This window comes from Canis lupus, chromosome 11 (genome assembly GCF_011100685.1).
Source record: "Canis lupus familiaris isolate Mischka breed German Shepherd chromosome 11, alternate assembly UU_Cfam_GSD_1.0, whole genome shotgun sequence".
In the NCBI taxonomy this organism is placed as follows: domain Eukaryota; kingdom Metazoa; phylum Chordata; class Mammalia; order Carnivora; family Canidae; genus Canis; species Canis lupus.
The window spans coordinates 70,319,311-70,331,535 of NC_049232.1; the positions used below are offsets into that span (position 1 = coordinate 70,319,311).

Genomic DNA, 12,225 nt, shown 5'->3' on the forward strand with positions numbered 1-12,225 from the left:
GCATTTGTCCTTCTGTGCCTGGTTTGTTTCACCCAGCATAATGTCCTCCAGATTCATCTATGATGTTGCATATGGTAGGATCTCTTTCTTTTTTAGCACTGAATAATATTTTATTTTACGTTTTTTTAATTCACCCATCTGTCGATAAACATGTAAGTTGTTCAATGTCTTGTCTATTGTGAATAATGCTGCAATGAATACAAGAGAGAATATATCTCTTTGGGTCCTGATTTCAATTGTTTTTGATACATACTACCCATAATTAGGATAGCTGGGTCATATGGTCATTCTATTTTTAAATTTTTGATAAATTGCTATATTGTTTTCTGTAGAAACTGCACCATTTTACATACCCACCAATGGTTCACAAGTTCCAATTTCTCTATATCCTCACCAGCACTTATTATTTTTGGTTTTTGTTTTGATAATAGCCGCCCTAACACATGTGAGATGCTATCTCATTGTGGTTTTGATTTGCATTTCCCTGATGATGAGTGATGCTGAGCATCCATTCATATATCTGTTGGCCATCTGTATGTCTTCTCTGGAGAAATGTCTATTCAAGTCCTTTGCCTATTTTTAGTTTCTTTTGCTATTGAGTTTGTTATATATTTTGGACCTTAACCCCTTACCAGGTACATGATTTCCAAATATGTCCTCCTATTCCATAGGTTACTTTTTTTCTTATATTGTTTCCTTGCTGTGCTGAATCTTTTTAGTTTTATGTAGGCCTACTTGTTTGTTTTTTGCAGTTCTTGCTTATACTTTTGGTATCCTCGCCAATAAATCATTGCCTAGATAGTTGTAGGCATGTAGGCAAGTTGTATCCCCATGTTTTCTTTTAAGATAATCATGCTTTTAGTCAATAAATGTTAATTGAGTGATTTGATATCAATTCTGTCCTTACTGAGTCACATGTGGTAGGTATGGAAAGAGCATTGTTATTTGACCCATACTGCTCAAGGTCATGTAGGATTTAATGAGATGCTGTCTGTAAGACGGTTCTGTAATCTGTGAAATGTTACCTCAACACCACCCTGAAACTAAACTGTTTGCTTTGTTGAAAAGAAAGATAGATAGCTTGGCTTGAGGATGCTGTTAATGGCTGTTGCTCATTAACATTATGTTCATGAGAGTTTCTTGATAGCAAATTAAATCAGCTACCAAGCACAAGAAGCCTCCTCCTACCCCTCCTCAGTCATGCCCTATCTCTCCACTCCTTGGTTTTTATTCCCACACCTTTCATTATTTGTTGTTTCTTATTTATTCTTTTGCTATTCCTGTTTCTCTGAATTATAATGTGGCCACCACATGAGTAGCGACCCTGTGGCTCACATTAAATGACACATCCTCAGTTCCCAAAGCAATCATGGCTACAGAGTAGGCACCTCATTTGGTAATTACGGAATATGCCAACAGGTACAGAAATATATAGACATGAGTTTTCAGGGCACTAAGAAGATATGAAGGAAGAGATTCTTATTTCTGTTTTCCAGATAAGATTCAAAGAGATTGAGTAACTTGCTCAGTTAGGAAACTACCTTGACTCCAAATTCCATCTCTTCTTTGTCAATACATCATGGGTAGTTCTCCCCTTGAGTAGTATATTAGTCTGCTAGGGCTTCCATAATGAAGAACCACAGACTAAGCCACTTTAAAAAGAAAACAAAACAAATGTATTTTCTCAATGTTGTGGAGGCCACAAGTCCAAGACCAATGTGTCAACAGGTTGACTTTTTCCAGAGATTTCTCTCTGGTTTATAGATGGTCATCTTCTCCCTATGTCTTCACCAGTGTCTTCTCTCTATAACTGTCTCTGTCCAAACCTCCTCTTGTTATAAGGACACCAGTCATAATGGATTAGAGTCCACCATAATGACCTCATTTTTACCTTAATTATCTCTTAGGCTATATCCGAGTGCAGGGACATTCTGACATACAGGGAGGTAAGGCTTTAATAAATGAATGGGAGGTACAATGCAATCCACAACAGGTGCTGATGTGAAATATTATTTAAGAACTCTTTAATAGTCCTGATCTATCACTAATATAACTTACATGCTGATATCTGAACATTTTTAAAAACTTTCTGAAAGCATGAGCACCCATGGCTCTTGTACCTATCATCTGAGTATCCTGGAAGGATCTCCTTTTTAAAATGGAGCCAACTCTTTCCTTCCCTTAAAAATGCTACTGATCACACCTGCTTTATGCCAGACATTGTCCTGATTAAGGGTCCACAAGAATTAATAAGCAGGCAGAGCACTGTTTTCAGGGAGTATCCAGTCTAGAAGAGGAAGCAGGAAAGTCCACAGAGAAGGACTATACAGGGTTTTCTCTGCTGTAACAAAAAGAAACTTGAAACTCTATTGGAGCATAGAAGGGCAGCCAACATGGACTCATGGTGAGGTAAGCATTTCAGAGGAGTGTAATTCCTTAAGGGTTTTGAAAGGCAAGTAGCAGGTAGGAAGGCAAGGGTGGATAGGGGTAAGTATAGTGGACTGAATAGTGACCCCCTCCCCCAGAAAAAAAAAAAGAGATTCCCACTGGCACCTCAGAATTTGACCTTATTTAGGAGAAGAGTCTTTGCAGATAAAATTAAGGTAAGCATCTCAAGATGAGATTGTCCTCAATTAGGTTGATCATTAAAACCAATGACAAGTGTCCTTGTAAGAGAAAAAGGGAAGATAGAGACAACAAAAGGAAAGGCCATGTGAAGTCAGTGCAGGGAGATTGGAGTGATTTGTCTACAAGCCAAGGAACACCAAGAATTGCTGATAGTGACTAGAGGCTACAAGAGAGGCAGGAAAGGATCCTCCCTAAAAGCCTCCAGAAGGTACCAACCCTGCCAACAGCTTGAGTTTACACTTCTGGATTCCTAAAATATGAGAAAAATAAATTTATGTTGTTTAAAGCAACACAATTTTATGATAACTTGTTACAGCAGCCCAAGGAATAGCAATGAAAAGTCTTGGTGGGAAGAATCTTGGTAGGGAATTATAAGTAGTCCAGGGTGACAGAGCTCAGTGCAGCTCAGTGGGCCCCTACAAAATAAGTAGGTCCATATCTTGATGGGAAAGTCATGTGGAATAAGTCACTTTCACTTTTGGAGGGTCTTTACTTCCTTTTCACTAAGATGAGATGGTTGGACTCGACATTAAGAACTCTTTAAATTAAAATAATAACAAAGTCAGATAAATAAATTTCCATGGTTTTTCTTTGTCCCCAGAAAAAGCATACCAAAAAGTCCAAAATAAGTTAAGACCTAAATTCTTACTAAGAAAAAAAAAAACAATATCTGAGGCCTCTTGCCTTTCTTTCCTTTTCCTTCCATCCATACTTTCTACTCCACCCAGATCTTCATTAAGCCAAGCACTGGCTATAACAAGATGAAGGGTAGAAGGCTTCAATGTTAACAAGCCCTGCTGGAATCACATTTTCAGTTTTACAGTGGCTCTTGGAAGCTATCTCAGTTTCCTCCCCAATTCATTCTGCTGGACTGCCAGACCATGGGGAGAAATCGCACACCATCACTGACTTGAAGGAGCTCAGAGTCTGGTAGGGCAGACAGGCACAGAAGAGAAGGTTGCAACCAAAAGGCATACACATGGGAACAAAGAGTGACATAGAAGGGGCAGGAGAAATCCAAGAAAGCTTCCCAGGAGAGGGGACCCCTGGAGCTTGAAGCAGGGTGGTGACTTATAGCAGCATCCAAGCAGGTGCCTTTAACAAGAAGACACAGTCACATGTAGAAAATGGGAGACAGAAAGGGCGTGAATTTTTCATGACTTCACTGGCCATTGGAGACTTTCTGACAACTTCCACTATCTGATCCAGTTCTTGGATTTCTAGGAGACATCTTCTAAATATATCGCCCTTGTTAGTTCTCATCTTTTTTCATGTAGAACTCACGATACAACCACAGGCTTTCCTTACTCAATCCCTAGTTTGGTCCTCCTACACTATTAATGAGGACACTCTTTGTTCCCAGGGACAGAAAACCAACTTGAATTAGTTTATGCAAAAGGAGAGAGATGCTTGTTTGTTTTTGTCTGATGTAACTGAGAAGGACAGAAGTTGAACTGGAAAAACTAGAAGAATGGTTTCTCCATGAAGCCACTGGCAGCTTTCAGGATCAAACCTTCTCAAGAAAAGAAAGGGAGGGTTTTTTCCCCTCCTGGTTTCAGTTGAAAAAAAAAAAATGCAGTCAAGAACCCTGACTGGCTCAGCATAAGCCATGTCATTGTGTTGTGGGGTGTTTCCTCTAGAGCATGTACTGTTGTGGGGAGGAAAGGTGGGAGCTTGGAGAAAGGAGGAATGTCAGGTAGCCACATAAAGGAGGCCAGTATAGACACAGACTCTGGGATGATTATAGTGAGCTGGGAAACCATCCTAATTTGTGTCACTGTACTGTTCCTACTCCCACCCACAGCCAGCCTCTCTCCTTTTCCTTCTGACAGTGTAGTCTGTGTCTATAGGCTGTAAATCCTGGCTACAATCTTGAAAATGGACCTTGAGATCAGGCTTAACCATAGTTACTAATCTGGAATGCTAGGAGAATAATAACTTTGCAATACACAAAACGATGTCAGAAGCCCATGAACATTTTAATACGTTGAGTCTTCACACAGAGCTTGTTGCTAAGTCCCAGGAACCTTACTGAAACACAACCTTAATGAGCATGGAAAGCTGACTTTGTGGCCCACAATGAATCAAGAGAAGACAACCAGAGATGCAGGTGAAGAACTAGTGGGGGGAGGGCATTGCTTGGAGGCGGGCAGGGACAAGGGAAGAAAGGAGGAAACCAAGAGAAACATCAGATCCCTTTAATGGAAAAGTGAGATCCTCAGAGCATCCCTAGGTGGCCAGGAGACCTTTCCTCTCCCTTCAAGGTAGAACACTAGTGATGCTGGCCAGGTTCACAATTACTGAAGGAACACCTAAGGAATCTCTTTGACTAGAGAATAGGATCATTGGTGGCTCTGATGGTACCCCCACCTACACAGCAAGAGATGAAAGTCAGAGATGCCTTCTCTGGAGGGTAACCCAAGGGCACACTGGCCTGCACTTGAGTTCAGACCAGGTTTTTGGAGTCAGATGGGCATGTGTAGATATTTTTAAGCTACAAGACTCACTGTCACCAAAAGAGCCAAACACCTGAGCCTTTCTTCCAGTTTTCCAAAGGCACACGTCAGTGTACAGGTTTGAGTGAGGAGTATGTTCCCTTGGCCCTCAGCCCAGGCCCCTCTACGGCTGTGCCAGAGGTGGGGATGCGTGGGAGGACACAGCTCATTGTGGCAAACCTCAGCTCCCCGGCATGTCTGGCTCTGGCAACCACCAAAGGTTAAAATAATTTTAATAAAGTCTTAATGAACAGCTCAAAGCCTCAGAGTTATTCCTAGGTCAATGGAGTTTAAGGCAAAATTCTGGGATCTATCCATTTTGGTACAGCCATTTACCGTCATGGTTCATGTCAACCATTCACCCACGAAACATTTCCAGATCACTGAATTTAATATTAATAGTAAGTATAATAATGTTCACCATATGCCAAAGTGCAAAGCACTTTGCAGACATTATCTTATTTAGTCCCCAAAGCAATACTGTGAGGGTGTTACTGTCCCTGTTTTATAGATGAGCAAACCGAGACTTGGTAAAGTTAACTAACCTTCCCCCACTGACCTAGAGGGTAAATGTCAGAGAGTGGTCTCAAATCCAAGTCGCTCCAACTCCAAGTCCCTGTGTGTTTTAATTGCTATATAATATGTAGTCCTTACATCTGAGTCTGGCCTCATGTTAATTACAGGAACTCAGAGACAAATAAACTCATATTTCTATCCTCAAATTGCTCACAGACTGATAGGCTAGATTAGTAAATAAAAAATAATAGTATACTAGCATAGGAATAATGTCCTAAGACCAACATGGAGAGACTGTGAAAACACTGAGGAAGGGCAATTACCCCAATCTGAGGAATCCAAGTTTTCCTGGTGGGGGTGACTGTGATTGGGGCTTTGAAGGATGAAGAAGAGTAAGTTGTTTGCACAAAACAAGAATGGAGTGATCAAGGGATAAAGAATCAAGAATTTGGTGTAGTTAGGGAACTTCCAAGTAGTGCAGTGAATTTACATTAAGCAACAGGAAGCCATTCGAGGAATTTATTTAGGGAGAGCTCAAAGCTGCATGGTTGGAAGTTCACTCTGGCAGCACTGTGGGCCATGAGTTGACAGAGAGCTGAGACTCCCATTAGGAACCGGGCACAGGGCATACTCCATGTCCTTGGGCATCTCTGGGCACACAGCCTGGGTGAGAACTGATGCACAGGGCCAGCATTTAGGTCACAACCCACTGTTTTCCAGGTGTGTGTTTGCACCTCAGAGGGTGCGACTGGTCTCCTGTAGATCCCTGCGATGGTATTCAGGCATCGAAACTGAAGAAAATATACCATAGTTTTGTTTTTTGGGTTTTTTGTGTGTGTGTGTGTGTGTGTGTGGTTGCAGCTGATTGAAACCATATTTGACAGAGTGTAAGGAGGAAAATACCCCTTTATTTGAAGGCAGCGTGTCAGAAGGGAGGTGAAAGATTAGGTGCCTTTGTCTGTACTATGATATCCCGTGCTGATCCAGAATCTGGCCTGTTGGAATTTTTCCTGGTGCTGAGAATATAAGGAACTATCCTTGGGAGTCATGGGAAGTCTCTCCCCCAAGCCCTTCCCACCTCTGGTAGGACAGTTAAGCTCCCTGCCTCTGCCCGGGAGCTGAGCCCACGTCCTCTTCCCACACTCCCATGACTGTGGCAGTTTCACATCCAGCTTTGCCTCCAATGGGGGAAGAAATAAAGTAAATCACTGTGATTGATTTACAAGAAAAGAAAGGTTAAAGGAACCATCTATGTAGTCTCTCGCTGGACAAAGACTTAAGGGAAACAACATGAAAGTGTACAGGTCTGGGAGATGGTGGGGAAGGTAGGACAGGTGACTGGAGATGCCAAATTCAAAGAAAAAAAGAGAGAAATGAACCGGTACTCCGTGTCTGCAGAAGATGGATTTTATGTATGTTATTCTATTAGTCCTCCTGGTATTCTTACGAGTTGATGCCTTTTATGGGGGTGAAAGCTGACATTCAGAGGCATTAAATTATTTGTCCCCCCAATAAGGTAGCTATTATATGACAGGTGTGTTTAGAACTCCCCATATCTGATTCTTGAACTTACCACATGAGTAGGGAATCTGTACTTTTTGAGGCCGGCTAACGAGCTGTAGATAATTTGGCAAGTCAGATTTCAAAACTTTAATATCACTCTACTTATGAAACCAGGATTTGAATCCTTATTCTGTGTTCAACCAAAGAAAATAGAAATGTCATTGAGGAATCATGTCAAGAGGGGGGGAAAATCATCCTTCCCAAAGACTCTCTATTCCCAAACAATGAAAAACAGGTTAGACATCATCAAGTCTCATCTTTTGGAAGAGGAAGTGTGATATGGGGGGGGCGGGGCAGGGGGGGGAGTGGATATTACATTGGCCTGAGTTGAAATCATATCACGTCCCATTTTCAAACTGGGCGATCTTGATCATGTTATGTGTCTGTTTTTCTCTCTCTCAGCTCAATGATTTCATCTATAAATGGAGATCATATTTCCTGCCTCATGAGCTGGCCACCAGAATTAAATGAGATAGTTTTGTAAAGGAGAAGTGCCTGGTACAGGGCCTGGCATATAGCAGCTAGTGAGTAAATGCCTGGTGTCTTTCAGTTGTCATCATATTGTCACAGCTACTATTAGCCCTATTTCCAGGGCTACTCTTGTTGCTGCATCTGAAGTCCTTTGCCTGTAATAAAGAAATTCCCTGATTGCTTCTAATGGAAATTGAATGGCTAGCTCTGTCTTTGATTCTCCCCTCCCCCACACCCATTTGGCTTTTTTCCATGGAAACAGAAGGAGACCATCAGAGAAGAAATACACACACACATACACACACACACACAAATGCTTGACAGGCAAAATGGTGGAATGCATCTGCCAAAAATCTACAACTTTATTCCAGGGGCAAACATGTGACTTTACTTTCGCCCACCAGGATGGACTTGTGCTGTCACAGCAAAAATTGATCTTCTGTTTGTGGGAAATTATACACAAGTTCCCTCTTGTCTGTACTGGGGAAAATTCAAGTCCAAATCCTTGCTCACAGATTCTGGCAAAGGTTTCCTGCTTCGTATCTGCTGATTGTGTTTCCACGCAAGGCTTTCCTGAGCACCTACTTACTGTGTACCAGGCATGGGGAATGTCACTGAGCAAAAGCCTGTGTGACCCCTGCCTTTGGGAACCTTATAATCTGGTTGTGGGGAAGAAGGAGAAGATTAAATGGATCCAGGGCTAATATGAAAATGGGACTAGAGAGGATGCCTGGGGGGCTCAGTCAGTTAAGTGTCTGCCTTCAGCTCAGGTCATGATCCTAGGGTTCTGGGATCAAGCCCTGTGTCGGGCTCCAGAGCCTGCTTCTCCCTCTCTTCCCTGCTTGTGCTCTTTCTCACTATCTTTGTCACTATCTCTGTCTCTCTCTCATATAAATAAATAAAATCTTCAAAAAAAAAAAAAGAAAGAAAGAAAATGAGACTAAAGCTGAGGATGAGCAAGACAAGTAGGCCTTGAGTAGGTAATAGGACAGAGAAGTGTGTCAGCCACAAGAAACCATCTACCCTTTGCTCCCATTGTAAGAAATGTGAGACAGCCAAGAAAATAAAGGATGGACAAACTAAGGAGAAGGAACCTGAGTTAGAAGTTGGATTCAGGCTTTGATGTTGGATCTGGGGCCCAAACCCAACATTGTTACTTGCAGTTTAACTCAATCTCTCTGAACCTCAGATTTCTGATCTGGATAAATGGGAATAATCCTGCTCTCCCTGTCTGCACAGCTCTCTACACCTTTGCTCCTTGGTTAATTTCCTTACACCTATAAGGTTTAATTTTTATAAAAAAAATTATTTATTTATTTGAGAGATAGAAAGTGGTGGAGGAAGGGCAGAGGTGAGGAGAGAGAGAGACTCCCAAGCAGATTCCCTGCTGAATGCAGAGCCTGACCTGGGACTCCATCTCACAACCCTGAGATCATGGCCTGAGCCAAAACCAAGAGTCCTACATGCAACTGACTGAGCCACCCAGGTACCTCCCTGTCAGGTTTTATTTTAAATGCTTCTTCCTTGGGAAAGAATGCTTTCCCCCATTTACCTCAAATACAGTTTTATGTAGAGAACTGTCTGGTGTCTGTGGTACTCAACATTATGTTGGGGACTGTGGGGACCAGGGACCATGCCTACCTTGGTTATCACTTGTACTCCTGAGTTTGGGTATATGGTTAGGCCTCAATAAATTTAAGTTTGGAATAAAGTTGAATAAAGCCCTTAACAAATGCCCAGCATGTATCAGGCCTTTGGCAAATGGAGCTTATAGACACACATTGTTTGATGTCAGTGGTACAGAATAAATTTATGTAATGAAAATCACTATTAATAATAACTAAACTTAACCCCAACTTAGGTTTATGATGATGGCCCCTGTGCTCCCTTGCACTTCCCAAATTTTTTGCCTTTGTCACCTTCTCAGAGGCAAATATGATCTGAACTTTCATCATTTTTACTGTGCTGTCCCATCTATCACTGTCTGACCTTACTCTGCTGAGTGGACCCTGAGATCCATGAACACCCTGTTTGTTCCAGTGCTCCAAGTGCCTGGTTCAGTAACCTTGTGGGATAGAACCTGAGTTACCCAAACTCACCATTGATTGGAAACTATTATAACCCAGCACTAGGCTACCACTTACACTTTCCAAAATATTCATATTCACCCTTTCACCCAACCCTTGTATTGTACCCATTGTGTTGCTAGAAGAGCTGAGATTCATCAATGAAAGCAGAGTGCCCATATCAAATCCCACTGCCATTGATTTAAATCAGGGTGCTCAAATGAAATGCCTTTGGAGGTCAGGCAGGTAACTTGATGGAATACAGTGTGCTGGGAGGGGACTGGGGGACCCATGTTGCAAGAAGAGACATTCCCACTAATTGCTAGCAGGGTAGTATTGCCAGATACTCCATTAAAAAACAATAACAACAAGGAGAAATCTGGATTTTTCTATGAATCTCACCACTTTTCAATGTTGGCATCTAACTCAAATTCTTTTAAAACACATTGTAGTCCAAACAAAACACAGCCACAAGTCAAATTCAGCCCATGGACCACCAATTTTATAAGCTATGATTTAAACTTTAAAATCTACAAAAATGTTTACATTGCCCTTCTCAGCAGGTAGAAACTCAGAGCCTTGGATCTTGAGAGTGGCTCCTAGGTATAATCCACTGACTAGCGAAATGAGAATGGAATGTCGTGGGCATTTTAATGCCCTGACTTGGAAAAATTAAAAACATGTTGCACTCCACTCCTAATTTTCTTAAATTGTGCTGGTGCATGAAATCCAGAAGTCTGGAAACAAATGATTTAGCACAACCCCCCACATTTTATGGGGAAAAAAAAAAAGTAGTCCAAGATCCTGATGGCCATTAACTGTATGAGCCCAAAGATCAAGGTCAGGAGCCCTGGCCTCTTGTGTAAGACATTTCTGAACATATTCATGACTATCTACTTCCTACCTCTGCCAACAAAACTGTCACCTCCTTAAGGGCAGGAAACCTCTCCTCCTTGCCCAGTGTTATCACACAGTAGGGGATCTGTCAGTGCTTGAAGCACACATGCCTTCCCTTCTGTGAAGTCTTTGCTTCCGTGATCAAAATTTTACTGAAAACCCACATCATCTACAAGGATTCTCAAATCCCATCAGTTAAAATTAGTTTTCTCTGTCCTGAACTCCTATGAAGCATTCATGCCTCTTCATTATAACTTCAGCCTTGTGCTAGAGGTACCATTGATTTGTCTGTTCCCACAGAAAGATTGTGAGCCAGTGGTGGGAAGAATTCATGTCTCACTCCATTCTGCATCCCTCCCACTTGGAAAAGCTCAGAACCTTGTCTGGGGAAGGTATGTAACACTATCTATTGCACTTCCTTCCTTACACTGGCCTAACAGAGTGCTAGCACATAGTGGGTGCTTAATAAGGTCTTTTGGGGGTGCCTAGGTGGTGCAGTCAGTTAAGTCTCGGACTCTTGGTTTCGGCGCAGGTCATGATATCAAGGTCTTGAGATCAAGCCCCACATTGAGCTCCATGCTCACTCAGCTTGGAGTCTGCTTGAGATTCTCTCCCCCTCTCCCTCTGCCTCCCCACTCATGTGTCTTTATCTCTCAAATAAATAAATAAATAAATCTTAAACAAAAAATAATCTTTTGATTGCTGTTCTCTTTTAGAAGCTAACACAATGCTCAGAACATGATAGTCACTCAATACAATTTTTTAAATGAATAAATGGAAAAAGACCCACAGATCCCTTTCTTGAGAAGCTCCAGGGAATTTCCAGAGACTTCAAATTCAATGCAAATACCCTCATTGTCAGGTTTGAAGGGGAGTTTGCTGCTAGGCAGTCTCTTTATCGTTGTTGGAGACAGAGCCGGTACTAGGATGAGGCAATGAAGGGGTCTGAGGTAGGAACTGAAGAAAGCACCCATTCATGGCACCATACAAGCTCCAATGGAGCCCTTGTGGTAATGGAGTGAGGCTTCACTTGCCTTGAACTCCCTACTCCCAGCCTGGGTCTAAGGTATGTTGTTGGCTTCAAGATCAATCAGCAAGGACGTCCACAACAAAGTACCATAGACTGTGCAGCTCGAGCAATAGAAAATGTATTTTCTCACACTTCTGGAGGCTGAAAGTCTAAGATCACAGTGTCTGCAGATTTAGTTTCTCCTGAGGCCTCTCTCCTTGGTTGTAGATGGTTGCCTGCTTGCTATGTCTTCACACAGTTGTATGTTGGTTTGTGTGTTTTCTGTGTCTTTTCTTTTTTTTAGAAAAACACCAGCCATACTAGATTTGGATCTGCCTCTATCACCTTTGGTCCAAAGACTGTCACATTCTGAGATTCTAGGGCTGAGAACTTCAACCCATGAATTGGACAGGGGGCACAATTCAGCCCATAATAACCCTCCAAGCACCACAGTTAACAAGTTGTTTGATCTCTTTGAGATGTTTCTACCTCAGGAAATTGGCAACTATAATAAAATGATTCACTATCCATTAAAAAAAAAAGTTACATGGACTTTCATGCAACTATACAGTACTTATTC

General features: G+C 41.9%; 1 long non-coding RNA gene across 1 annotated transcript; it reads left to right on the forward strand.

The window, feature by feature from the left end:
- The first annotated feature begins 1,942 nt into the window (after positions 1 to 1,942).
- LOC111097965 lies at positions 1,943 to 7,824 on the forward strand. Its single transcript, XR_005366452.1, has 3 exons — positions 1,943 to 2,409; positions 4,632 to 4,738; positions 7,605 to 7,824. It is a non-coding gene; the product is annotated as an uncharacterized LOC111097965 (long non-coding RNA).
- The last annotated feature ends 4,401 nt before the right edge of the window (positions 7,825 to 12,225 follow it).